Source organism: Lepisosteus oculatus, chromosome 1 (assembly GCF_040954835.1).
Source record: "Lepisosteus oculatus isolate fLepOcu1 chromosome 1, fLepOcu1.hap2, whole genome shotgun sequence".
NCBI lineage: Eukaryota > Metazoa > Chordata > Actinopteri > Semionotiformes > Lepisosteidae > Lepisosteus > Lepisosteus oculatus.
Window position 1 is genome coordinate 74,235,887 of NC_090696.1, and position 26,412 is coordinate 74,262,298.

Genomic DNA, 26,412 nt, shown 5'->3' on the forward strand with positions numbered 1-26,412 from the left:
TATTATATAGCACTACCTCCATATAAAACCTAATAGTTTCTTCAAAACCACAATAGAAAGCTACTGAAGTAACACATTTCAGTAAAATTAAAAAATATAATGTGTTATTTTTTTTAGTAAAGGAAAATTTTCCGTCACTGTACTTGAAGGGTTAAACTAGATGCATTAGAGAGGGATGCTGTTTCCCTAAAGAACCACTGAGCTATGTGGTGCACTTGTTCATCATTGCTGGACTTGGGTCTGTATTCATATCACATTGCACTCCCTTCAGGCACCAGACTCTCTCTCTCTCTTGCCTACAGTCTCAACAGCTGGTAAAGATCTTTGCATTTCTTCTCCCAACTTCCTTCTCGTCAGGCTTACGGACGCTCATGAGTGAGCTTGGTCAAACATCCAGGGATGCGTCACAGCCACTTTGGATTAGAAGAGAGACTCGCAGAGATGTCTGACTAAAGACTAACAACAGCGGCTGAGGGGAGAGAAAAAAAAAACATATGCTGGTAGTTGCAGTTGCGAGACAGATGCTCTGTAAGAGCTTCCAACTTAAAACGCGCAAAACCGGCGTCCGGTCTGCAATACAACTTTACCTGAGTTGTATACAAATCTCACACCGTTGCAACAGCTGTAACGCGACACATCCGCAAGAAATGAGACTGATCTAAGGAGAGGTACGAATTTTATCATTTCGACCGTTATACTTGTTTGTAATCTGTAATGTGTTAATGCTGTCCGCGCCAGAATTAAAGGTTGAGCGTGACCACACACGTACCAGGTAAGAGGCAAAACGGCAATTTTAAAACCATCCTCTGCAGCAACTTTTAACAAAGTTTTAGTCTATTTATTGCAAGATGATATCGAATGGAGCCCACTTAAAAAGACTGTTTTTAGCAACGTTTAATCTCTTGTTTCAAAATAAGCGGGAGGAATTAATGTAAAGGTGTTGAAGATGTCTGGTGTTACACTTTTAAAATGTGTCACAATTAGGTTGTGGCATCAGCTACAGTATGTCTGTGCAAAAGAAGCTGAAAGACAGACGAATGTGTTTTAACCAGTATACCTTTGCGACCGCTATCATCTATCACTCAGGTTCCTGCACTTCGCTGTAGAAATTAGACAACTGAATGGATGGACTTGGAAACAATTAATAATGAATTAAACCCATGTACGTGTGTGTCTGTGCGCTTGTCGGGGATTCGTTTTCGTGAGACTAGCTAAAAAATACCTGTATTCGCGTTTTTATAGTTCCGTCAGTTTCCAAAGGTGTCGGGCGTTTTAACACTGGGTGAATTTGCAGTCCTTCAGCTACTGTACACAAGACTGGAAATATATAACCTGTTGATTTATAATAAAAGAGAAACATGATTTCACGAATATGGTTTAATTTAATATTAACTAGAGAAGGTATCAGACTTCATGCATGACTCTAGAATAAAGAGTACCTACAGTACGACGGTACACGGTAAGAACACAACTTTAATTTTGTAGTGACATTCAGCCTGCATTTTATAATACATTAATATAATAGAGATAAGATAGCGCATGATTATATACGGATTATTTAATTCATTATTATCTATTTACCAGGTGCTACAGTTAGGCAAGTATAGTATATAAACTTTTAAGAAAATCAAACGGAGGTATGGTGTAACTTTTACTGGCGATAAAGCTGATAGTTTATATACACAAAAATAACATCTAAGCACACACAGTTAAACACAGTTATTGAAGTCAGGCAGGGTCCGATTTCAGTTTGTTTTGAAGAATAGTTAAAAGCTTCAAAACAAACACGAGCATGGTCATAACTGATAGTGTAAAACACTTCCCATGCATAATACATTGATTTAATTTCAATTTAGATGGAGAGACACTAATGAAATGTGTACACAGAGTTTAACTAAAGCATAACATTCAAATTAAGCTTTATCTTGAGCAGACGTACATTTATTCTGGATTATAAATTATATTAAAATCGAAGTTCAGAACGACAATGTAAAAGTTTTAATCACTGTATTTTTTACGGTTTAACAGGCTCTCTGCCAAAGAAGCCCCTTTGCACTACGCGACTGCAGTCCGTTAAAATATTGTTATAATTACATTTTATGTGCATCGGACATATAATTAAATTCACGGACAGTAAAGTTTGAGGAACCTATTTAAAAAACAAATACCAAAAAAGAGAAAAAAAACTTTTGGTCCAAATACGATACTACAACTGACAGTTCCAATTGTAGTAGTTAATCAGCAGTTATCGTCTATACCCCTACACAACAGAATAGTTAATTTTCTGTTTGCTTTTGATGCCATGCAATTTGTGAAATTGGTTTCTTTTTTAGAATGCAGATTAATATTATCCAAACCAAAATGTTGCTTAAACATTAATTGTGAAGTGATTTTGCGGGAGCAGTTCAGCATCCATAATTGGACAGGTATTTCTAAATGTCCATTTCATTTTGTTAGAAAGTAAACAACTTATCAACAAAGTTAGCCCTTGTTACTTCATACTGTACATCTGTACTGTAGTTTAATGCATATTTCCTCAACTCGAAATCTGTGAAGTGACAGAAAGGAAAATGACTTGCTCTGGCAGTGTAACTTTTCTCTTTGACAACTTTTAATGCTTCTTCTTGTGTGAATGGCATATTAAATCAAATAAAATGGAATGACAGGCATCTATTAATGCTGATAAGACATTAATATTTATTCGCTAAGCTATCACTGGTTTTCATATTCTCCAAGAAGTGGATATCAGCTGTGATCCCAAATGTCACCGACTTTGACACAACTTTGACATATTTTTATTTCTTATTCATGGTACACTGTCATTGGCAATCCTGAGTTCTGAATTATGTAAAGATGAGGAAAAGCAGAGGAAACTTTAAGATGTCACAAAGCAGTCAAGCGAAATAATAAGGTGAACTTCAAAATGGAGAAGGTGAGAAAAAAAGTGTTTGCTGTGCGTTCTACCTTTAAATTGGATGAAGTAATAAGCACCAAAAATGGCATTCATTTTCAAATAGATTGTAAATATGTTTTTGTTTTTAGAGTGTGGTTTGGAAGTTATAAGAAAATTAATTGCATGTTCAAACAATTTGAGGTAAATGTTTTGCAAATTTCTATACACTATATACAGTACCTTCAAATGTAAAAACATGTGAGCAATACCTTTATAATAATTTAAGTGTACTTGTGAGCTTCAGTGAAGGTGCCACCCAATGCAGTGAAGTGATCAATAAAAGTCTGAGATTGCTTGGAAATCTGAGTAATAGGTGGGTGGGGCACTGTAATTAAGGATAAATTAGGACATAATTACATTAGAGATCATTTCCTGTTAGTAAGTTGTTTTATAGAATATGTATATCGACACTAAATGACTTCATGAAAAAGAAACTGTGCAACTGTAACTTAGATGTACCCACTCTGTGAACGTTACATATAAAGATGGTTCGAGCTTGCTGTTTTCATTCCCCAGTGATACTATTCTTTGTGATTATTGATTTTTCATGTCCTTCAACAGAGATGATTCTCAAACATGTACAGATGTGGAGCTTTCCTCACACAAAAAAGTTACAAATGTACATATTACAGCGTAATGCAAAATTAATGTGATAAAATCAGACTTTTTAAGTTTTATGCTGTTAAATTTGATTTTAATACCATGATATACAGTATTTGATTTCCTTCCCTTGTTTAAAACATACAAAAATGAAACTCTGGATGTGTTCTCAATTAAAGAAAGATTCCTCAGTAATGACATTCATGGGGAATTAAAGAATTTAAATTTTTATTTCACCCACAGGTGCTGTTCTTCTTTAGGACAGATATTTCTTGAGGTCATCTATTTTTTTATTTGTATTGACTCAGATACTTAAGGATGTTAATAGTGGGGTTGTCAGTGGGAGAGCATGTACTGTAGGCTGCACCGCATTTTTAATCAGGGGTATTGTAAAAATAGCTTTTATGCTATTATATGATAAAACAATTATAAGAGTAAATGAGGAAAAAAACCTCTCCCATCTGAGTAGCATCGCATAATATTAATTCAAAATTTGGGGGATGATTTATATCTGGCTCTTAAGCAAACTTTACTTAAAAGTGTATATACAGTACATTATTATTATTGATCATAATTTTTATATTCCATGATTATGTTTTGAAATATCCAAGTTGACAAATGCATAGGAAATATTGTATTAAGACCACAAACGGCTTTGTTGAAAAAAGGAAATACAGTATGCACAGTAAACAATTACAAAACGTATTCAAGTGAAGTTAGTGCAAAATAACTTATACTGTAGGTTAGGAATGTGTCAGAGAAAGAATGTGAGTGTGAATATGTGAGTTCAAAAGGTGTATTTCTGCATTTTTAAAACAATAACATTACTTTTCTTATGCTATTTTTAAATATTAGTGTTTGATACAGTATATACTGCATACATATTATACATTCTTATTGTTATTTTGCTTATATCATGTTATCCTAGAGGATCTTTCTGCTGTACCAACTGAAATGTTAAAGGGGAGAAAGTCTCAGAACACGATTTATTGCTATTTAAAAAGTAACTTCAAGCTACAGTATAAAGTTTTAGCAACTTTTTTTCAAACTACATGAGCAAGCAATTGTTGTTTATGATGATAAGATACAAACAAAATGTAAAAAAATTGCCTTCAGATCAAATACTGAAAGGGTGAGATTATAGAGCTATCTGTTGTTCTGCTAGGAAGAAGTTAGGGCAAATTAGCATGAGATGTCAGCTTTTTGTTTTTCAAAAGGGGACATCATAATATACATGTAATATACCTTGCTAATTTTCCCAACTCTCTAGGAGATCTAGGAGAAGACGTCTTCACAAATACAGTATTTTTAGCGATGTGGTATTACAACCGTTGATATGAAATGAAGAGTTAGGACATGATCTTTAAACTACATACACTAATAATATTTTAGTAATTTATAGTATTCTTTAAAAAGCCCCACCAGTACTTTCATTTGTTCCTGGTTACGGGTTGAGAATCCAAGACCTATAGCAAACACAAGCTGCCTTATTGACTGGAATGTTATTGTGAAAATTAAGGTTAAAAAATTAGAAGTGTTTTAACAATGTTATCGCAAGTTTGCATCATTGATAAACAATGCATTGGTTATTTTTTTATAATATCAGTTATATTTAAAGTAATGTTTTGTTTGATATATTGAACACAGAGTAATATGAGAAAGCATAATAATGGATTTGTTTAATATGTGTTAACTGACAATACTATAATTATGTATGCTTCTTTCCCAAACAGTTTCCCAAACTGTTACCTTAAGTAGACAGTATGTGTTGATTATGTTACATAATTTGATTTTAGACAAGTATTACTTAATCAGGTTTAGTCATTTGCATCAAAATTAATCATTTCAAATTAAAGTTAAAATGTGTAAAGATGGGCTGCAGTGGCTACATGAAAATATCTGCTGCTTCATCTACATACTGTAGAATTCATCTTTGTGAGCTACAGTACGACACGACTTCAAGATCCACGCATTAAGAATAGACCCACTTTCTTGGGTCCCTTTTTGTGTCCTGGAATCTAGAATGCATAATACTCTTTGTATTATGGCTATCGAAGTAAACCAAAACTGGACTTTTAAAGATTATGCAAATTCCTACATTAAAGTGCGACAATGAAAAGATCCTGCGGTCTTTAAGTGAAAAATACGTATTCGTTTATTACACAAAATAAAGCATTCATAACTTTTGAATTACTTACTCTGCAAATGTGTGCTGAGGTTTGAGATATAAAGCAAATAATGGCACGCACATAAATATTGTAATGATACATTGGTCTTTTACATTGTATTGTATATTTTAATGAATATTTCGCTGGCGGTACACCTTTTATTTCTAGTGCGGTGAAATCTAAAAATTATTTAAGGCTTAATCTTTTTTTTTTTTGAAGACTGTTTCCTAAAAATATGGAGGAATAAATTAATAAATACGATAAGCTGTCTCAGAAGGCTTGGAGGAGAGAAATATGTCCTATCCTTCTTTGCAGGCCTTTGTTTTTCTGCCTTCAGGGAAAAGGAATGTAAAGTTCAGCCTCTAAAAATTCTAGTCCCAATGGCATCAGCAGGCACTGATAGCGTAGACTGTAATTCTGCTGTGGCACCAGATTGCGCTCTGACATGAATCTCTCGGGTAAAGGTGACAAGGCTGTAATATTTTCACAATAGAGTGACTGATGTCTTTGGAAGTTTTGTTTGATTTCAAAGGGCACTTTACTTCTTTTCCCATGAAGATGAAGACAGTTCTAGGTTCTTGTGATGAAAAACACCTGGCTTGGTTAAAGATGAGATGCGGTAGAAAAGGTTAAGTTCTAACATTTTTACATTGATTGACTGTTCATTATTTTGGTATTGATAATTGGTTTAAAAAGATACATACGGTAGGAGAGAATGAGTCCAGACACAAATGACCTGAAAGTGAGGGTCTAAGGGCAAGTAAAAGTAAAAAGGAACATTTCACGTTATTTTTGTGTGTCCATTTCTACTTCTTATTTTTTTGCACATCATAATGTGTATTGTAATCATTTTACATTTTACAGCATGATGCATTCCAGAAATAATTTTTCATGACATACTGTAACAGGCAAAGACTTATCAAAAGAAACATGAACGTAATTTTAGGCCTTTTCCAAAACGTAACCTGAATTTGATTTGTTGTTAAAATTTTATTTTACTTAGTCCTCTTTTACTTTGTTCATTCCTTCTTATCTTTCATCTTAATCCTTTATAATCGCACATGGAAATACTCTACAGTATATGCGCTATATACTGTATATTTACTGTATAACACACTGTATTTTTAAACAAATGATAAACATCAATATTATTAATGCTGCAGTGACTTCACTCACAATTATTTGTCTGGAATTGCATTGCAGTTGCAGTTGTTTATATGAGAATTCTACATTTTTAATTAGGTCAATCATTTAAAGTTTAATGCCAGAAGAAATATACATATACAATTTTGTCTTATGGCACTGTCCAGCTATAGTTTAATGTACAGATGTATGTACGGTACAGTATGTGACCTCCTTGAGTTTCTAAGAGCTTCATGAGTGAAAAATCATTCCATTTATGAATTTTGTTTACTGTTTGGGCAGTTGCATAAAGCTGTCCAAGGGCAGATCATAAGATCCATCCATTTTAAATAACCCCTCAGTCCAACAGAGGGTGGCAGTGAGCTGGAGTTTAACCTGGCAGACAAAGGACACAAGGCAGAATAAACCCTGGTTGGCTCACTTGTCTCTACCAGAAACGTACAGGCACACTGCAGAGCAAGGCAGAGGTAATTTATTTACAGGAGGCAGCTCGCCTTTGGATTGCGGGAGGAAATCAGAACAGCTGGTCAAAAACCCACACAGCCTCAGGGAAAACATACAGACTCCACAAAGAAGGCACTGTGGACAGGATTTGAACTCAGGACTCAAGAGCTCCAGTAGAAGGCAACAATGCCGACTGTCGTGCTTCAATGCCACCGAATGAGTTTGTGAAAATTAAGATTATTGATCAGTCTGCTAATCCACTTGATTTGAGACTTTATATTGCCCTTTAATTGAATATCTCCCACTGGTGTGTTCTGCACCTCCCATATGTGAAGAATGGCATCTTGAGCATTTATAATGTTTTAAAATGATCTAAATATAATTTATGATCATTATTATGCATTAATGATAATGCTAAGAAAGAGACACATGCAGATACAGAAAATACAATTTTGTTTTGGATTATTTGCTAATCAGAATGAATTGAGGCTTTCAGATGCAGCAACAACATAGCTTTTCAATCAAGGCAGCAGTAATCTGATAAGGGACCCAAGAGACAAAATACAGGTATGATTTTTTAAATTTTATTTCCATAGAACGGATGTCTGTTTTTCAATGTTTTGTGAAAGCTATGATATATACCGTATGTATTCTAAAAATCTATATCAATATGCTGGATGTGAGCATATTGAAACTAACATGATGTGCATTTCAACTTACACCCTTGAATTGATCCACATGCACCTAAAATTCTACCATTACTGTCTGTAATGTTTACAGTTTTACAGATTTTATTATATAGTAGTACTGAAAGTGCTGAACATCACATATTTAAAAAAATCATAAGATTGACACTGATATTGGGGTGGCATGATGGCTTAGTGGCTAGCATTGCTGCCTTGTAGTGCTGGGGCCCTTGGTTCAATTTGAGACTTCTGGTTGTATTTGCCTGCGGTTTGTACAGTGTTCACTTGGGTTTTCTCTTGCTGCTCTGGATGAAGCAGTTAGAAAATGGATGGGTGGATATTAGTTTTGAAATACTGATAGTTTTAGTTAGATGACACTTAATCAACTAAGACTTGACAGCTCACATGTAAATGTATGTAAAAATAATGTAAAAATAATCAGAAGATAAGACAGTATAGGCCTTAGCAATGTCATTAATCCTACTGTCCAAATCACAAAATCCAGTATTTTGTGATTCATTTAAGCTATTTCTGTTGTTTCTGGTATAACTAATACGTTCAGACAAAGTCAGAGTTTCTCAATGGGTACACGTACATTGTAATCTCACGGTGTCTCTGCAAGTAAGGATAGAAAGACAAATCAGGCATCTAGAAATGACTGAACATATCAAGATCTCTCTGTGTGTGACAAGCACACAGTAAGAAAAGATCAATAATCCACTATACACCCTTGCCTTGATACGTGCCTAGTGTGGATACTGTAGTTGATTTGAGCATATTTTTTTTAGTAACTGTATTACATCTTTGTCCCTCTGCTTACTTAACAGTTTATTTTTAGTTTTCCTTCCCTAACCCATTGTGTTTCTCTCACAGGGTACTTTCCATACTTTGACTATGTACCTGTTTTCAATAGGCAGAAATTCCTTTCCTGCTGCTCTGATCACCAGAGTGGCAATTTGAAACTGGTGAAGATTGTGAGCCTGCCAGGTAATCAGTGCACCTGATCAAAATCTCTAACTTTCACCCCACGGCACAAAACTACCCAGTTTGTGATAGACCTCCCTCTGTTACAGCAGCACGTACTGTAGATGGATCAGTTTTGAAAAACATTATTTTGGCCTCAGTTTCCTTTTGAATAAAACTAACTTTGCCGCATTCAATTTCCTCTCCCTTATTTATTAATTGTAGAAAAAAATAGCAGTGGGTCAATCCAATAAGAATACTGAGCCTCCTTTCTCAGGCTTTAATATTCACAAAAGGTTAAGTTAATAACTGCTAATGAACCGTAAAGAACAATGGCAATCTACAATGGTTAAACAGCACAGTCATTTTAATTCCATTTAAACTCCAAAAAGTCTAAAGACAACGAATTGACACATTCACACTTTGGGCAAAGCATCAGACTATCGGTGGAATAAAACATACAGTATACCAGGTTGATCACAATCAACTATACAGTAGAACTGAAAAACAAGCCTTTGTGTCCCACAATGTCAATTACTCTACTTTCACAGTTGCTGCTCAGGACTGCTTCGGACCTCCCTCTGGCTGTACCCTGCCCAGACAGTTTTCCATCTTTTGGGTCCTGTCCCACCTGCTCATGTTCAACCTCCCCAGTGGTGCAGGCAAGACGGGCCATAAGGTATCACCTAATGCTGCAAATGGCCTTATTGCTTATTGTAGCTTCATGTGGCTTAAAGGATGGAGACTCCTGCTAGTCCTGTCAAAATGCTAGCATGTAAGGGAACCTGCATATGCCACACGTAAACCATCGACTTATGCGAGCATTTCGAAGGGAAACAGTGGTTATGTTTTATTGGCGTTTTCATTTAGTTACTCTCATGAAACTATTACCTCTTGTTAGAGTGAGAGTACTTTGCTCTCGGGGTCGATCAGCAGCTGGTTTAAGAAGGGGTCATGAAAGAGAGCAGGGGGAGAGTGCCTAGTGAGTGAGAAACCATGGTTGCGTGGTAGAGCTAAAATACAATAGCATGTCCATGATTAACCTTTTCATGGAAGAGTGGCCTCTAAGGGGAACTGCAAGAGCAGTCAGTGTGTTGTACAATTAAGTGCACATTACAGTCAACGGATACTAAAAACCTGAAGCTGTGTAGTTGAAATTGACCAAGACCGAAATGAGAAAACACCTGAAAGAGGTCATTGTGCCAACAAACAATAGCATTTGTGCACCAGTTAACGGGCTAAGACATTTTTGAAAATGTGTTGGTGAGGGTAACTGTCATTTAATTAGACTTCATAAAAAGTCACAGTGGATGCTAAATGTTTTAAAGGTAGTTCAGGACAGCAATGGAAGAAACATGTAAGATTTGTTATTGTCGTGCCAATTCAGAAACATGTTGCACAATTAATGTAAAAATACATTTGACCTTTTGTATGTCTGATAATATGAGTGTATGAGACACATGAGGACATTAAGTATAAGCTTATATTATTTCTTATTCCTTATTTTCTCAATTGTGAGGTAGTCTGAAGTTTCTTTCCTCATGCGCCGTGAGTTGTAGTTAAAGGAGTAAGAAACAATAAGATTTGTATTCTTTGATGGTAGAAGATAACTAGTTAGCAAAGGACTTCATTTCAAGATGTTAATCACTCTAAATGCACATACAATAGCAATATACTCTACTATGAACCATATAAAATACCTGTAAATAATTTAAATTGGGAGAACTACATATAATTTAAAATAATATGCTAGACATCCCAGATTTGTAGATTTGTAATTTTACTCAGTCTAAAATGCTATAGAATAATACTGATATGAAAAAAAAAATTACAACTGCCACAACAATTATAAATGGATGGGCATAAGCAGATGATAATATAGAACATACAGTTTATATTTCTTCTGTTAAATTATCTTCTGAGATGTTAAATCCTCATACAAATTAAATATATGCCTATTTGTATAATTTTTCTAATAAAAAACAATTCTTCACAAAACTCTGAGTGGTAGCAGCCATTGTCAAGCCACAGTGAGAATATGTATGTGTCGAAAAATGTCATTGTGTGCTCATGATCCTTATGAATAAAACAGTTATCCAAGTAATGTAAATGAAAAGTTTAATTTTACATGGCAGGTAGGAAATTGTAAAATCACATCACATTGCTTAAACAGTATTGAGGTCAACAAACCATTTTGCATTTCACCTTTATTTAAATGTATTTTGAATTTGATGACAGATACAAGATATTAAAAATATTCTGAATAGCACAGATAGCATCTTGTAATAAGTGAAATTATAGACTGTCCAAATTAAAAAAAAGATCAGCAGTATAGTTTTATTTAGCAATATAAAGCAGTTCTTTTTAGAATTATTAAATAAGTGAACATTTCATGTAGATGTTATGTACATAAAGGAAGGATGAATTCTCTTAACTATGCTCTGCGATGTCCATGGTAATGTGTGTGTTTTGATTCAATATACTGTACAGCTTTGTGTTTGAAAAGTGCTCCTTAGCATAACCACTGGCTGGAAAATAAAGTCATTTATCTTGGTGGAACATGATGATTGAAATTTAGCAGACATCATTTGGTAATAAGAGACAAGTACAACATTCTTAATGAAACTTAAAATAAATTACACATATTAAATATAGAATGTGTCTCTGCATTAATGCATCATTGTTATTGAGGAGCAGGTTAGTCCTTAATGTAATTACAACATTGTCCATTTGAAAGGGATTCAAAAACACAGAGCAGAGACAAAAATCATTCAGAGTTAACCCCTTTGTCGACGACCTCCATGTTAACCGGTACAATTTTGTTATTCTGCTGGTCATGTGTTTAATGATGAATTCTAGTTTGTGTTGGACTCATACGTGTCTTGTTATTAAAACAAAAATGAGAGATGAAAAGAAAATGCTTACCTATGCTAGAGGAAGGCTTCTGTTCTGCTTTTGATTTCTAACTTGGCCGGGGTGGAGGTTAACACTGCTACCTCGTAGTTCTGGGGCCTCAGATTCAGTTCCCGATGTGGGGTGCTATCTGTGTGAACTTTGTGTATTCGCATGGGCGCTCTGGTTTCCCCCCCAGTCCAAAGACATGCTGGTAGGTTAAATGGCTCCTTGGAAGTTGGCCCGGAATGGCGTGCGTGTCTTCGTGTCTGCCCTGGGATGGCCAGGGTGTGCTGTTCACCAGGATAGGCTCGGGCTCCCATGCAGCCTTAAACTGGATGAAACAGAAGATGGATGGATGGATTTTTAACATAATTATGAAATTGATTATAGTTTGATCCTCCTTTTTTTCATTTTTTTTAGATAAAAATGAAACAGCACATCTAATTTGCATGTCTTAGACACAGGTTTCACAGTCACTTTCAGGAATGCCTGAAGTAGCGAGTTACATTTTTTTTTTTAAGTATCACTTTAACTTGATAACTTTTTTGATAACTTGTAGGCCAGCAAGGAATAGCAATTGTGTAGCAGTTAACAGGCTCAGGCAGTTCAGTATCAAAAATGTGTTTGTGAAGGTTGCTAGTGTTAATAACATCCCCTCATTGAATTAAAATGAGGGTCCAGAGACAATATGTTGTTGTCAGGTGGCTTCTTGAGTAAAACTTTTATAAGCACAATATTAATTTTGATATGATAAATCTGACCATTGTAAATGCCTCATGCCTGTTTTTTTTTATCATCATCACCACTGACAAGCTGATGTATTGTATGTCACTAACAATGAACAGCATTTCAACTAATTAATCTCACCTCATTAATTGAAGAACACAAAAAAATGTACTTAGAGGCATATAATAAAACTGTCCATCTCAAGTACTGTACAGTAGATTAAAATGGAAGAAACACAGGGTTCTAGAACTTCTTGCTAGGCAACTGGCGTACATACTCACAAGGCTGTCTGAGCACAGAACAAACTTCTTACCATTTTCATGTGAAAATGCAGGCGTCTTGCATGTTTCATCACTCTCATGAGTACATGAGATTTACTTTATCTTATTTAGAATGCCAGGTTTATGAAGGAACCTACGCAAGTAAAACATTTTGTTTTTTAAACATGTACAAATGTTCATTCAGCAAGACTAAAACTTTTCACTAGTATTTTTCATGATTGTGACACTCCAGAATATCAGATTGTCAATTTTGTAGTATAGCAAACTGTTCTGCTTCTTGCTCTGCTCACTGCTGAACATTTAAATCCAGCTACAAGCCTGCTGTGGTAGACCTCCCCCGCAGCCTCACAGTGCAGACAAACCTGGTGAGCTGAAAGACCAGCCATGTGACCCAGAGGGTCTGTAGCACCTATGAAGCTCCAGGGGGTGATTTCTCGCAATCTAAGCTTCTGACAAAATAAGCAAAGGGTGCTGAAAGATGCACATCTGGCCGTGTGGATTTTGTGCTCTCTTTCGCTCTTCAAGTCCAGTGCAGGGGCTACATCTGTGGGTTGGGTTGAATGACCATGTCCAAACTATGGACAAGGAAAAGAGTAAGTTACTAGAGTTTGATTCTGTTTAAGTTTATTCTGGCTGTCTAAGGTGAAAACAAGCCCTTCACCCACAAGTTACATTTCTGACGGTACTACATTGGAAAAGTAATGGTATTTGTTTTTGATTGTTTTTTAGCCTTAAAGAAGTCACACCGATGGCACAGTTACAAGGTGAAATAAGAAGTTTCTTTATTCCACCCCCTCACTATCGTGAAATGGCAAGCTAATTTATATTCATTCTCATAATTCTTATTTATCTGTTGCATATTGATGGATCACTTATTATTTTAAAATGTTTCATTTAAAATATTTTCTTTTTATGTTTTAAAGTCATTGTACAGTAACTCAGAATTCAGCTTATACACACCCCACTTTAAAATTGTTGACCGAAAACTGTCTAATATGCTTAATACCCCAGCTGTTCACTTCACTTGAGTAAACACATATTGTTTGTGTTCATTTTGTTAAAAGATTTTTTTTAATTATTTTTGCATAGAGAAAATAACACTCATCAGGCAGTGTTATAGAAATCAGTCTATAAATTCATTAATAGTCCCTTTCTTTTCCCATGCCCTTCTTCCATCTCTGTTTCATCTGTCTTTTATGCGGAATACCACACTCTATTTCTTTCGACCTCATTCCAAAAAGACACTTTAATTTTTTTTTTCTTTACTGGTTGTTTGTTTTCATACCCTGTTTAACAGGAGAATGCTCAGAAACACAAACCTTTGTCAAACACGGCTGTTTGCTTCGTCAATGCTCAGAACCACTTCAAGACTTCGTAATTGAGAACATTGAAAACCACAATGTCAAAATACTAAGTCAGCCTATTTCACACAATGGTCTCAGACCTAGATCTAAAAAATATAACAATGTGTACGGTTAACTGCATTGATTATCAGCTTCAAAAACACGTAACTTAACAATGTAAACCATTGTGGCCTTCAAAACTGTCATTTAACTCTTCGTTAATAACAATCTTAGTGAGGCATTACACATTTCGCTCAATTATTGTAACCTTCAGATAAAATAGTATAATTTTTGTCTCTATAGAGACAATCTTTTTTTAGAAAATTATTTTATCCAATAGCAGATAAGCCATATCAGGCACCAGGATCTGCCGAAGTGATATAATGAAGGAGAATGTAACTGGCTTTAGTTTCTAAGGCAGAGGACAGAGAACCCTGTGTCTTTCCATTCATTCCACTTTCCTTTTATAAATTATGTAGAATACTGAAGGATAATACACCTATTTAGTATGAAAAAATTGAATTAAAAGTTATTAAATTATATTAATCTGACATTTAACTATTTGCAGGAAATTAATATTTTTCATACAGTAGGTGATAATGAAAACATTTCTTAGCATATGATAATGAAAATGAACCCTGATGCAATCGTAAGAATATCTGATCTTATTTTTTCAATGTTTGCCTACTAAGGTTGATAGATCAAACAGTTCAAGTCAGCTGTTTTTTTTTCTCTACAATATTCGGCCCAGCAATTAACTCCTCCCTTAATGCTGCCCCTTGATTAAATGCTACACATTTGTTGTGAGTTTTAAAATAAACACTGCCCTTGAGAAAACTCTACATTTACAGGCAAGCAGAATAACTAATTCTAAATATACTGTTGCATTAGTAGGGTCTGGAAATAGCATTTGTTAAGTAAGAAAAACAGTTTCGCCATACAAACTTAATTTTTAAAATTACAAGACAGAAAAATGCAGCTATCTTGGAGGGGTAGTCATTCCTAAATTTATAGTTACAACCTTTCTTAAAGCTGTTACAGAACACACAGAGTACTGTACCTAGCATTGAATTTTTACGTAAAAATTAACAATTGAAAATCCCAATGCATGAATGAGGTTGTGGTAAAGTACACAGTACTGCTGCCATAGCAAGAGTACAACTATAATCAGTTGTCAGTTACTATCTTTGAATAAGCACCATGCCCAATTTACACATTTGTAAGCTAACAATAAGGTCTTGATATGACCATCCAATATTCATTAACTGCAAGTGAAGTTTTCATTTTATAATTTTTTTAGTTCCAGTTTAGGTTGATTGTGTAGAATAGACTAACACAACGTCTCTTCTACTGTGCATAATCTACTGTGTAAACAAAATAAACAGAAATCCAGAAGTAAAGAAATAAACTGCGGTTCTATAAATATGGGAATTATAATTATGAAACCAAATTTCTCAAGTAGACCTGAACTGTGAAGTAAAGTCTGTCTATTAAAACATGCTGTACTGTAAGTATCATATGTAAAATGGACAGGGTATATTAGTAGAATTGTATCCAAACAGTAGCTTAATTCAATAAATGTTTTTCCTCTATTGCTGCTGTGCTTCAAAATCAAGCTCATTATTGATTGTTTTCATTTATTTATTGGATTTATTAATTTACAATCTTGATATGCCTGATAACTGCATGAGCAGTAACTGAAGGTGCTTGTGTTGTATCAGTCACCGAAGTAATTACTGGGATTATATTGATTTTTTGATGTTGATATAAAAGAGACAGGTATTTTATTCTCTCTGCTAAATATACGTTGTCAGTATGGAAATGTTTTAGTAGACAAAGGCTGCTGGTGATTATAGCTTTAATATTCTCAGCAACATATCCATCAGTAAAGTGTCAGATAAATTTGTACTTGTATTTGAGCTTAAATGGGCAAAAATGATGCCCTGCAGCATTCAGAGGAATGTTATCAATTATTATTATGTTTTTTTATTGCCTGCTGACTGCAAACTAAGAGGGTGACTGTCTCATCTATTTCAATACTTCCCCTTCATGTTTGAATTTCCACTCACGGATGAAGTAAAATAGATTAGCTGTTTATATAGGCTCAGTCGTTAAACAACATATATTTTTTATATTGATCATTCATTGTGTTTGCTACATATCTGCAGCAGCTCTATTGTGAAGTCTGACAGCTTTAATAAAACTGATAAAATAATTCACAGGAGAAGAGAAAGCAAGGAGATAAACACACTGGGCCAACATTGCAGCCTGACATTCAATGCAGTTATTTTTATTTTAAGGATATCAAGTCTTATCTGATTTCCTGCCTGATCACATGCTATTCCACATACTGTACAGTATACACACACACATATACATATACAGACTTCCAAGGTTAACCATGACTATTTCCTGTTGAATAAAACCTCCAACAGTGGAATGATCTATGCATATAACATAAATGTGTTCTGCAATTTATGATTTTCAGTAGTAATGCATGGTGCTCTAATATTGATACATCTGGACCATTCTCAAGCAATTTAATTTCCAGAGAATGTTTATCTGATCTGTTAGATCATGTCTTCCCGTGTCAATTTTAGGTGAAGAAGTTTAACTTTTAGTACTATTTATGATCACCCTTTGCAGAAATGGGTACTTTTATTGATGCCCCTTTGACGTAATCAGTTCTTGGACAAACTTCTAAAAAAGTAAAAAAGTTTACCGTGGATGGATCTATTTCTGAAATGATGAAGAAAGACATTTGTCCAAAAAGTACAGTACTGAAACAACTTATTTTTTTTGATAATTTAAACTTTGTGTACTACACATAAATGTCTTTTTTCTAAAATGTATATACACTTAACATCAAAATAAGCTTTTCACCTATATACTGCAACATATTCACAAAGTTACCATACAGAAAAGGAAACAGGTTTTGTAATAGGTGCATTGACATTTTATTGAACGTAAAGAATATTAAATAAATTAGTTTTGATGGTGAACATTTGTCATCAAAAGGGGTAATCAACAGGTGGTCTATTGTGAAGGACACAGGTTAGAAGTACAGTATGTTTGTCTTCTATTAAAAGCATTTAAAGCTGTACATTTGTGACGTATACTTCACACCAGCTTTGAAATACTGCATTGTGGAATTCTCTGGTAGAGCTTCATCAGGTAGGTGCTGGTTCACTGGTCTCTGAGCCCTAGGTGCTACATGTTGACCCAGCTTAAGTCTAGGAAGTAGGACATTTATGGCATAATTGTCATGTTCTCATCTAGCAAGAAATAGGTTGTTACACAAGACAAATAAGGTCATGAGCTGCACTGCTGGATTGTTATTATGTCAGGACAAGCCCATAGACAGGACGACAAGTGAAGTCCCAGAACCTTCTCACTGGAGGGCTGAACAGTCAGGTTTCTAGTAGTCACTTCTGTACATCACTAGACCATAACACGTGCCCATCAATTGCTCTGTTATACACAATCACTGTATCATTGTGCGTATCTTTGTACACTACAGTATCTTATTTCTATTAGATAGAGGTTAGACTTCTCAAAACCATGACTCATTGCTAAAGAGGTCTTTGCTCTATTGTAGTCCACCTGAGATGTTGTGATGGACTGGTTGTGATACTGATAAAACAATCAGTCGATATTGCATTGTTCTATTGATAGGCAAGGTCATTTTTGTGTTTTTCTTTATAGATTTTCACTATGTATTATATTCAACAGGTTAGGTTTCTTTATCACCTACAGTATATCTGATAAACTCTCAATCTCACTAATGAGGTGATTTAGTGCTTATTCTTATGCAATAGCCTGTCACTTGGGTGTATCATGACATGCATTTTAAAACTCATCTTTGGTTACACACAATTACTCTGAAGAATATCACTGAAACTTGAAAAAATGTTTTTAGGGTGAGGTTACAATGTAAAATTGCTAGTGGTCTTCATCAGTATCATATTGTTTATGAATTAATTAGACAAATATGCAGTTTTTCCTGTCTGGCAGCTACATATTAAAACTATACTGACAGAGTGTTACGACCCCAAGTGTCTAGGGGTAAAGTGGTGTAACATTTACAGGTGGGTTTCTGGGGGACTTAGGAAGCGTGACAACAAGTTTGGTGCAAAATGGATTTTAAAGTGAATAAGTGACTGGTACGTAAATAGGACCCAATAACCCACAGGGAAAGAGAACTAGAGCAGTGCCAAAGAAAATCAAACAAAATGGAGCTGGCTAATAATGTGAGGTGAAGCTGACCTAACTACCAAAACAAAACCTGAAACACTTGGTCTTCGACGTCTTCTAATGCTCTAGCTTACCTTCACTAACTACCCAAAAACCATACAAGACAAAAGGCACTCACCCATCCTAAACTAGTGTTACTAATACAAAGATCAGCTACGTGTGCACAATGTACCCGAGAACCTAAACTAACCCAAACACAAAAGTTCACACAAATACACAAGTGAACTATGAATACAAATAAGGGAAAACGAGAGTAGACACAAGGAACAGGATATAAAAGAACACAGAGGTTGATATAATACGTTTGGGCAAGGTCATGGCGAAATAAAGGATAAATACAAATAAACGAAAATACAAGAAGACAAACACAAACCAACAAAGTTGAAGCTATAGAGAAACACACATTAAGCGAAAACTAACGAAAACGGAGAGAAACGAAGGCGTAGCAAAAACAAAGCGAAACGAAGCTGAGCCAAGCAGAACCGAAGTCAAGCGACGAAAAGGACCCTTCATTCCGAAAACCTCCAAGTTTAATACTGAAGTAGTTGAGTTTTGATTGGTCGAGAGCTGATTGATGATGACGTAATATGGCAAGTTGGATGAATAAATGAACCAATGGGGAGGGAGAACAACCAAAGTCAGGAAGCGTGGAACATAGCAACAAAAATACACATGGACCACACACTGGGATGTAACAATAAGTATTCAACAAATAAATAAATATTAAACACCGTTATAATAAAATCTCAGTAGTTACATTCTAGTGTGATTATAGTTTGAGTACCTTAAATATATTACAGTATATCTTGTTCAGCAAGACTACAGAACATGAAGATCTACAATTAATAAAAATAACTAATTTATAACAAAATAGATGTTCTGTAAAATTATACATAAAGGTGAGGAAGCTTTTTTCTTTGCAAGTTCACAAGGACCTTAGAAATGTACGCTAATTTTTTCATAGTGTTGTTTTGAAAAAAAGTCGTAAAAGAAGGTTTAATGTTCTAAAGTAAACAAAAAGGCTGATTTGGACTGAATCCTGACTGAATGAATTACAATTGTAGTAACAAATTAATGGTTCGCCTGAACATAATTTATTGTTCAGCCACGTTGTCCACATCAGTCAGGATGTGTATACACATTATGAGTTCTAAATGCATGTACATGGTAGAGGTGTTTACATTGCATACTTTATTTCAATTGACACCCACCATGTTTCCACTGACAGCGTTTCTGTGAAGATGGATGTTCTCTGCCAAGAACTATTGCTTGCTTGCTGAGGTAGACTTAGATGAATACATTGATGGATGGCAAAAGTGTAGGGTAGAGTGCTCTCGGTTAAGTGTTTTAGTGCTTACATTTTTGTTCATAGTGCCCATGTGGTCTGAGTGATGCATTAACAAAGCTGTTAAAAAAATTGTGTTCTGGAAGTTTCCTGATTAACCCTAAAACTCTCAAATATCTAAATGAAGTGAAAGATTTTGAGGGCGAAGTGTGAAAAATAAAAAAGTAAAAGCTGCATATCTCTTTGGTGCAACGTACTCCTAGACTATCTGGTTTCATTTGATTGTATTATGTGTCTTTGTACAGTATATACAGTACTGTACAGTATGTGAGTGTGACATTTTTACTTTGCTGAAAGCACTTACTCCAAATAAAATCAAAAATGATCTTTTTTAGGTCTCCATCATCTGTATTGTGCTCGCTCATTTTGGAATAGCTAATTGGGTGGTTTTTTAAATTACATAAGAACACAAGGAAGCTTAGAAATGCGAGGAGGCTGGTTTGATAGTCAAGTTCTTGGCTTGGGGTCACGAACGCCACATCCAGACACGGTGGGGGGCTGAGGGGGAGTTGAGGGATTGTAGGCAGACTCCCCCTGCCCATCTCCCTTAGAGGCTTCCGTCTTTTCTAGAACACCCCAGGCAGCACAGCCCCATGCTAGAGGTTTGGCGCAGATAGGAGGAGCCACACATCCTTCGCCAACAGCACCTCTTGCTTGTGAACGCGTTGGGGGCCTCTGAGCAGAGGGAGCCCTGTGCCGCGCTCAGCTGATCGCTGCTTGGGGAGTCCCAGTGGCAGCTAACGACTTCAGCCAAGCTCCAACCCGTGATCACGGAGCCCAGCCTGCACCTTTTCCAGTTGAGCCACCATCACCACAGAGAAAATGAACTTCTGCTTAAATAGATTTACTTACTTGAGGCAGAAGCCAACCATCGGTTTTACAGACCCCAATTATCGTGAATCTTGGACTGCCTGATGTTCATTTTAAACCTTGTGCTGTTGGTTACCTGGGTTTTGTTTTAAACTACCCTGAAGGTTTTGCTTAGGAATAAATACAACTTGAATTAGCAACCCCAAATGTATATAGTTCCCCATTAAGTTGCAACCTCAGATGAACTCATGCTACAGGAATCACATGAATCAGTCTGAGCTTACATAATGTCAGCACTGCTGAGCAGTGATTATTTTTATTGATCTAAATCGATAAAAAGAGCTGTAACACATCTTTTATTCTGAAGATGTAAGCTAGTGCCTCTTCTTGCAGCACATTAGCAGCTAAAACCTGTAACACAAGATGGTATTAGACTGAACAATGATGAGCTTTGGCTAATGGTTTGAGGGGGATTATTTTCAGAGTAACACATTAAGTTTGCATTTCCTCCAGCATGGGAGGGTATATAACCCTTCAGAACCTGTGGTAAAGTGAGTTAGCCTTCAGTCCTACTGTGAATTGTGACAAAACAAAACCAATCAAGTCAGAAATGATGGAAGCAAATGTCACAGAAGTCACAATAAGTGATATTAGAAAATATCTCTTTATATCTTGCCCTGTCTTGTCAATTACTTTTGATGACACATTATACTGTATTTGCTGCTCAGTTGTCACCACCATAATCATTAATATTCTTATATTACTTCATTAATTTGCTTCATCCACCATTATCCAGGGTGACTTAGGGTATCAAAAAATTACATTTAGTGTACGTACAAGGAACGATTGCTCAGGCATAATACTGTAAAAAAATAAACTATTCCCATGAAAATACAGTATGGGTACCACAAATAGGAAGAGCAATGCACATGCAAAACAAACAAAATGAAGTAGTAAGAATTTAAATAGTGTACAGTTTGTATCACTACATGGCAGGAATGCTAACACCCTGTTTGTATGTATTTGTATTCAGAGTTTACACAGAATAAATGCAATTAATTTACATTAGAAGCCTAAGTATTAAAACATTAGTGCAATGCAGTTTGTGTTATTGAAGAAAGTTCTTTATTATTTTTCAGAAGTACTGTCAAGTATTTTAAAACTTAAAAAAAATATTGTTCATGTAGTGCTATTTGTGGAAACTCAAATTGAAAATTGTAATATAATTTGATGCAAAGTAAGCTGTTTTCATTTTCTTTGCTTGTATTTTCAAAGGTAGACATTTCAAAGCATGTGTTTTTTTATTTGTATCACATTCTATCATTTATTCACTTCCTAGACTAAAGTAGTTTAAACAGTCTTTCCATTTTGAGCCCATATGTATGTACAGTATAATGTCAATGAACAGTGTCCTTTCAGAATTGTTTTCTGAAAGTTCAAACAGAAAGCAAACATATCCGTAGGTCATGTATTCAAGACAAAATCAGATAAAGCATGAAAGGTTTAATTTTCTAAGACCCTGAGCTTAATTGGTGATGTTTAAAAAAATATCCAATGCAACAACGATTGCGATCAGGTCACAAATAATCACAAGTTGAATGACTGGTCACCTTGGAAAAACCCATCTTTTGTGCACTATTGATCCCATTTCAAAGGCTTTAATGAATTAAATTATAAAATGTAATATTTCAAAAAGGCCCTGCCAGCTTGTTACTACCAAAAAAATTAGCACATTTATTCAACAGTTTTACAAATGTGTGGAATCACTGTGTGATTCACTGGTGAGAGACATTATAACACTATTTCAGTTAATAACTCAAATAGGCAATAATTCTATTTCGATTAATACTTATCTGTATAACCCTGTTTCTAACCTGGACAACAAATATTTCAGTCAAGCCACAGAGTTTACATTGTGAAAAAAATGAAAAGTGAAAAATATCTGAAAAATATTTTAAAATTACATGCTGAAGAAAATATTTTGTGTCGGCAATGTTTCTTTGTCTTAAGGCCCAGAATTGTTGAAATTGTTGAAAGAAAATTCCAACCCAGATGCTAGTTGAAAAACATGACGACGAGTCTCAATTAGGTAACTAATGGTGAAAATGGTGGAAACTAAAAGCCAAAATCAAGGATAAGATCTGTAATTTGTGATTCATGGGTGGATCAACATATTGATTTAAGTTTTATCTAAATTTTGCATCCATCCATTTTCTAATTGCTCAATCCAATTCAGGGTCATGGGAGACCTATAGCCCAACCCAGCGTGCACCTGACACAAAGCAGCATGGGATGCCAGTACATTGCAACAAGTGAATTATATTCATGCATTTTGTGTGTGCTATGTTGAGTTCTGCATTACTAGTTTTATATCCCTTCTTGTCAAAAGCATACATAACAAAATGGTTCAGGTGAAGTTATCAGTGAGTAAAGAAAATGACAATGGGCTAATCCGTCACTCTGGGACCAAGAAGGAATGATCCACAAAACCCTGAAATTATTGAGATGTGGTGTTCTGGGCTGCCCAATCCCACTATGTAAGAAAGAAGAAACAAAGACAATTGCAACTCCATGAATAAAATCAAAGTATTAGTCCTCACTGTTTCTGAGTCTTGTCTCCTGGTAATCCTGAGGAAAACACAGGATTTTTTCTTATTCTGTATTAATCTGAAAATGCATTTATTGAAAAATAATCCTCAAAATCAACAAAAAGCAATACTTAGTTATCTTAATATTAATCAGAACACACTATATTTTCTCTTATTAAACCATCAATAACCCAATGGAATGCATTAAAACTATCAATAGCACTAAATAGAAGACCTTTGAAAACAGAATAGTTTCTGTACAGTATATTCAATGCTAAAAGTATCATCAGTATCTTAATTTTGAAAATGTCTGCACTGAACTATTAATTCCAACTTTAATATTTTTAGACCATTGTTGTCTTCACCTGAGAAGCAAAATAATGGTCAATTAATTTTAAAACTTAGGTCTCTGTTTTCTGACTTGTCCTCTTGTGCACAAAATATTAGGATTCTAATGTCTCTCACCTTTCATTCACTATTAATTAATTGTCATCTTATGGAAGCTGTCACGTTTTCACAAGCACAGAATTATTTTTGCAGGTCCCAAATAGTTTTTCACAGTATTGTTACTGTATCTCTTTAGATCTGTTAATTATGCTCACTGTTAAATATGACACAAGAGCTTGTTAGTTCCCACAGATCCAAGAGCTTTAATGTGATGACAGACAAAACTGATTTACATGTCATGTAAGGGTCACCCATTACCGTATAAATAATGTGAACAGTATTTTAGTTACTTCAATCATCAGGGTTACAGCTGTTTAGCAGAAAAGTTAGAACTGTGAATTAATCCTCATATTATGTCTGATGGCTGTGATCTACTTTGATCTACTTTGTTTAAATCAGAAGTCCTTTCACTTTATCTGCTTATCCACAATGATGAAGCAGGGATAGATTTGTTGATCAAAAATGCAAACATTTGAGTTTTATCCATAAAGACAGCTTAGTTTAATGTTCTCAATGATACTTTAATGAGTTATAGAGTCCAAAAGCTTATCTATCCGTCCATTTTCTAAACTGCTTATCCAGTACAGGGTCATGGTGGAGCTAAACTGAGATTATAAACTGATAGCAACAGGCATAAGGCAGGATACACCCTGGACAGGATGCAAGTCCATCACCGGGCACACACAGGCATCTGCTCACAACAGGGCCAGTTTTTACAGAAGCCAGTAAACCTACAGTACCAGCTTGTCTTTGGATGGCAGAAGGAAATCCTGTGATCACGGGTGGAGGACATAAAAACTCCATGCAGATAATACCCCAGGAATGGAGCCCAGGGCCCCAAGAGCTACAGGTCAGCAATACTGCCCACTGCGTCACCATGCCACCCTTCAAGCTTTTCTATTCCTTCCATTATTGGTGGAAAAAAGATTATTGGTGTTATTATGTATGTCAGGTTTTTGACATTTATTGGTACCTTTATTGGTACGGATTTTAATCTGTTTTACACACCTCAGTGTAAAAAAGATTGCATTTTGGCATTTACTGTACATTGGGAAAAGCTGTACAGTTAAAGTAGCAATGAGACTGACTTGAGGCAACAGTTAATACTGGTGCTTGTGCTCATTTTTTTCTTTGCCAAAAAAACAAACATGTCACACCTCAGTTTGGAGGAGAGTAAACAGCACTGATTTTGTGCTCATATTAATTTGTTGTTTTTTTTTACCACTATTGCTTTAAGTAAGCTATGTATGTGTGGAAATATGTGGATCTGTGAATGCATAGTATTCATTTTTCTTTTAGCAGCCCCATCATGAAGGAAAATCTAAAACAATGCACTTGCCATATATGTGTTATTAATGTTGTGGAAGCTAATGCTAAAATTAGTGATGTTATTGCCTGAGATAAATCGGTTTTAAATCTGTATATAATTCTATTTGCAAAATTTGTACAACTCTGAAAGCACCCATTTATTCTTTAGTATCAACTTACATGACCCCCATCTCTGTTCCTAACTTTGTTAGTTCTAAAACTAAAGTGCTTATTAAGGTTTTTTTTTAGTGTAATGCACAGTAAATGCTAATGTTTAATGATGATCCTTTCCCCTGTTTGTATAATTTTTCAGCTAGATAGCAATAAATCAAGAAATATTGTATTTTGAGGCTCATTAAAGAGACATTATACAATAAAATTGCAGAGCAGTCAGCATAATCATATGATAAATGCCTGTAACTATTTCCATGTAAATGATGTAAGCTATACTTGGTAGTATTAAAGCTGAGAACCACAATGTGTCATTGTGAACTCTCTAAGTGTTAGAGCTGGATGAAAGTGACAGATGTTTAATGTGAACCTCTCTATCATCATGGTATCATTAGTGCCCACTGTGGAAAAATGTCAATAAACTGCTAGATATATAACAGATAAATAGTGTTTCTGGAAGGTATACTTTTTTTTTTTAAAAAAGGTGATAGTAAGATAGAGCTGCACTTGAGACCTACTGTATATCACCCTGCCCACGGGTGGGTACTGGTTCCGCCCAGATATGATTATTCCATCTTCATGCAAACCTGAAACTGTATACTGTAGGTGCCGAATATGGGAGGGTAGCAAAATAAGACATAGTTATTCACTCCTTAGTAATAGGAAATCAAATAAAACCAATGGAACTCATTTAGTTTGATGGATAGACTTCACAATATGAAGTGGGTTTACTTATTAAATTTATTAGAATGCAGAGGGCTAGAGTTACTTGTGCAGTTTTCAGTTAACCTCTACATTAAATCACATTACATCCAATACTAACCTCTGTGATGTTTATCGGCTGTTTTTCACTTTTTATTATTACCCTTCTAATTCTTTAATTTCACAGTATAACCCAAGAAATACCTCATTCATTTTAATACCTTAGGTGAATGTTATTCAGGTGACATTTTAAAAAATCCCATGCAGTAAGTTAATACATTATAGTAATAGTGAAACTTCAGCTTGGTGAAATAAATATATCATTATGTTAGGTGTGATGTTTGTATACCATCAGGAGGGGCTCCACAGACTCTGAACTGGGGTTCATTCTATTCAGAGTCTGGATGTACTCCTTGTGTTTGTGTTGTTTTCTTTCCAGGCACTCCGAACTGCTGTTTACTGTGGACAGGTTTTCAATGAGACAATACAGGATAAAATTTGCAGAATGGCATAGTTTTTTTATCAAGTATCATTTTCGCAAATGAAATAAGATATTGCCACAGGCATGAGGGACACAGGATTACA

General features: G+C 35.2%; 1 long non-coding RNA gene across 1 annotated transcript in view; it reads left to right on the forward strand.

Moving 5' to 3' along the window:
- The first annotated feature begins 275 nt into the window (after positions 1 to 275).
- Positions 276 to 26,412, forward strand: part of LOC138241367 (uncharacterized) — a 371,513-nt gene continuing 345,376 nt past the window's right edge. Inside the window, exon 1 of the long non-coding RNA XR_011190588.1 lies at positions 276 to 668. This is a non-coding gene — a long non-coding RNA (uncharacterized lncRNA). The remainder of the gene's footprint in view (positions 669 to 26,412) is intronic.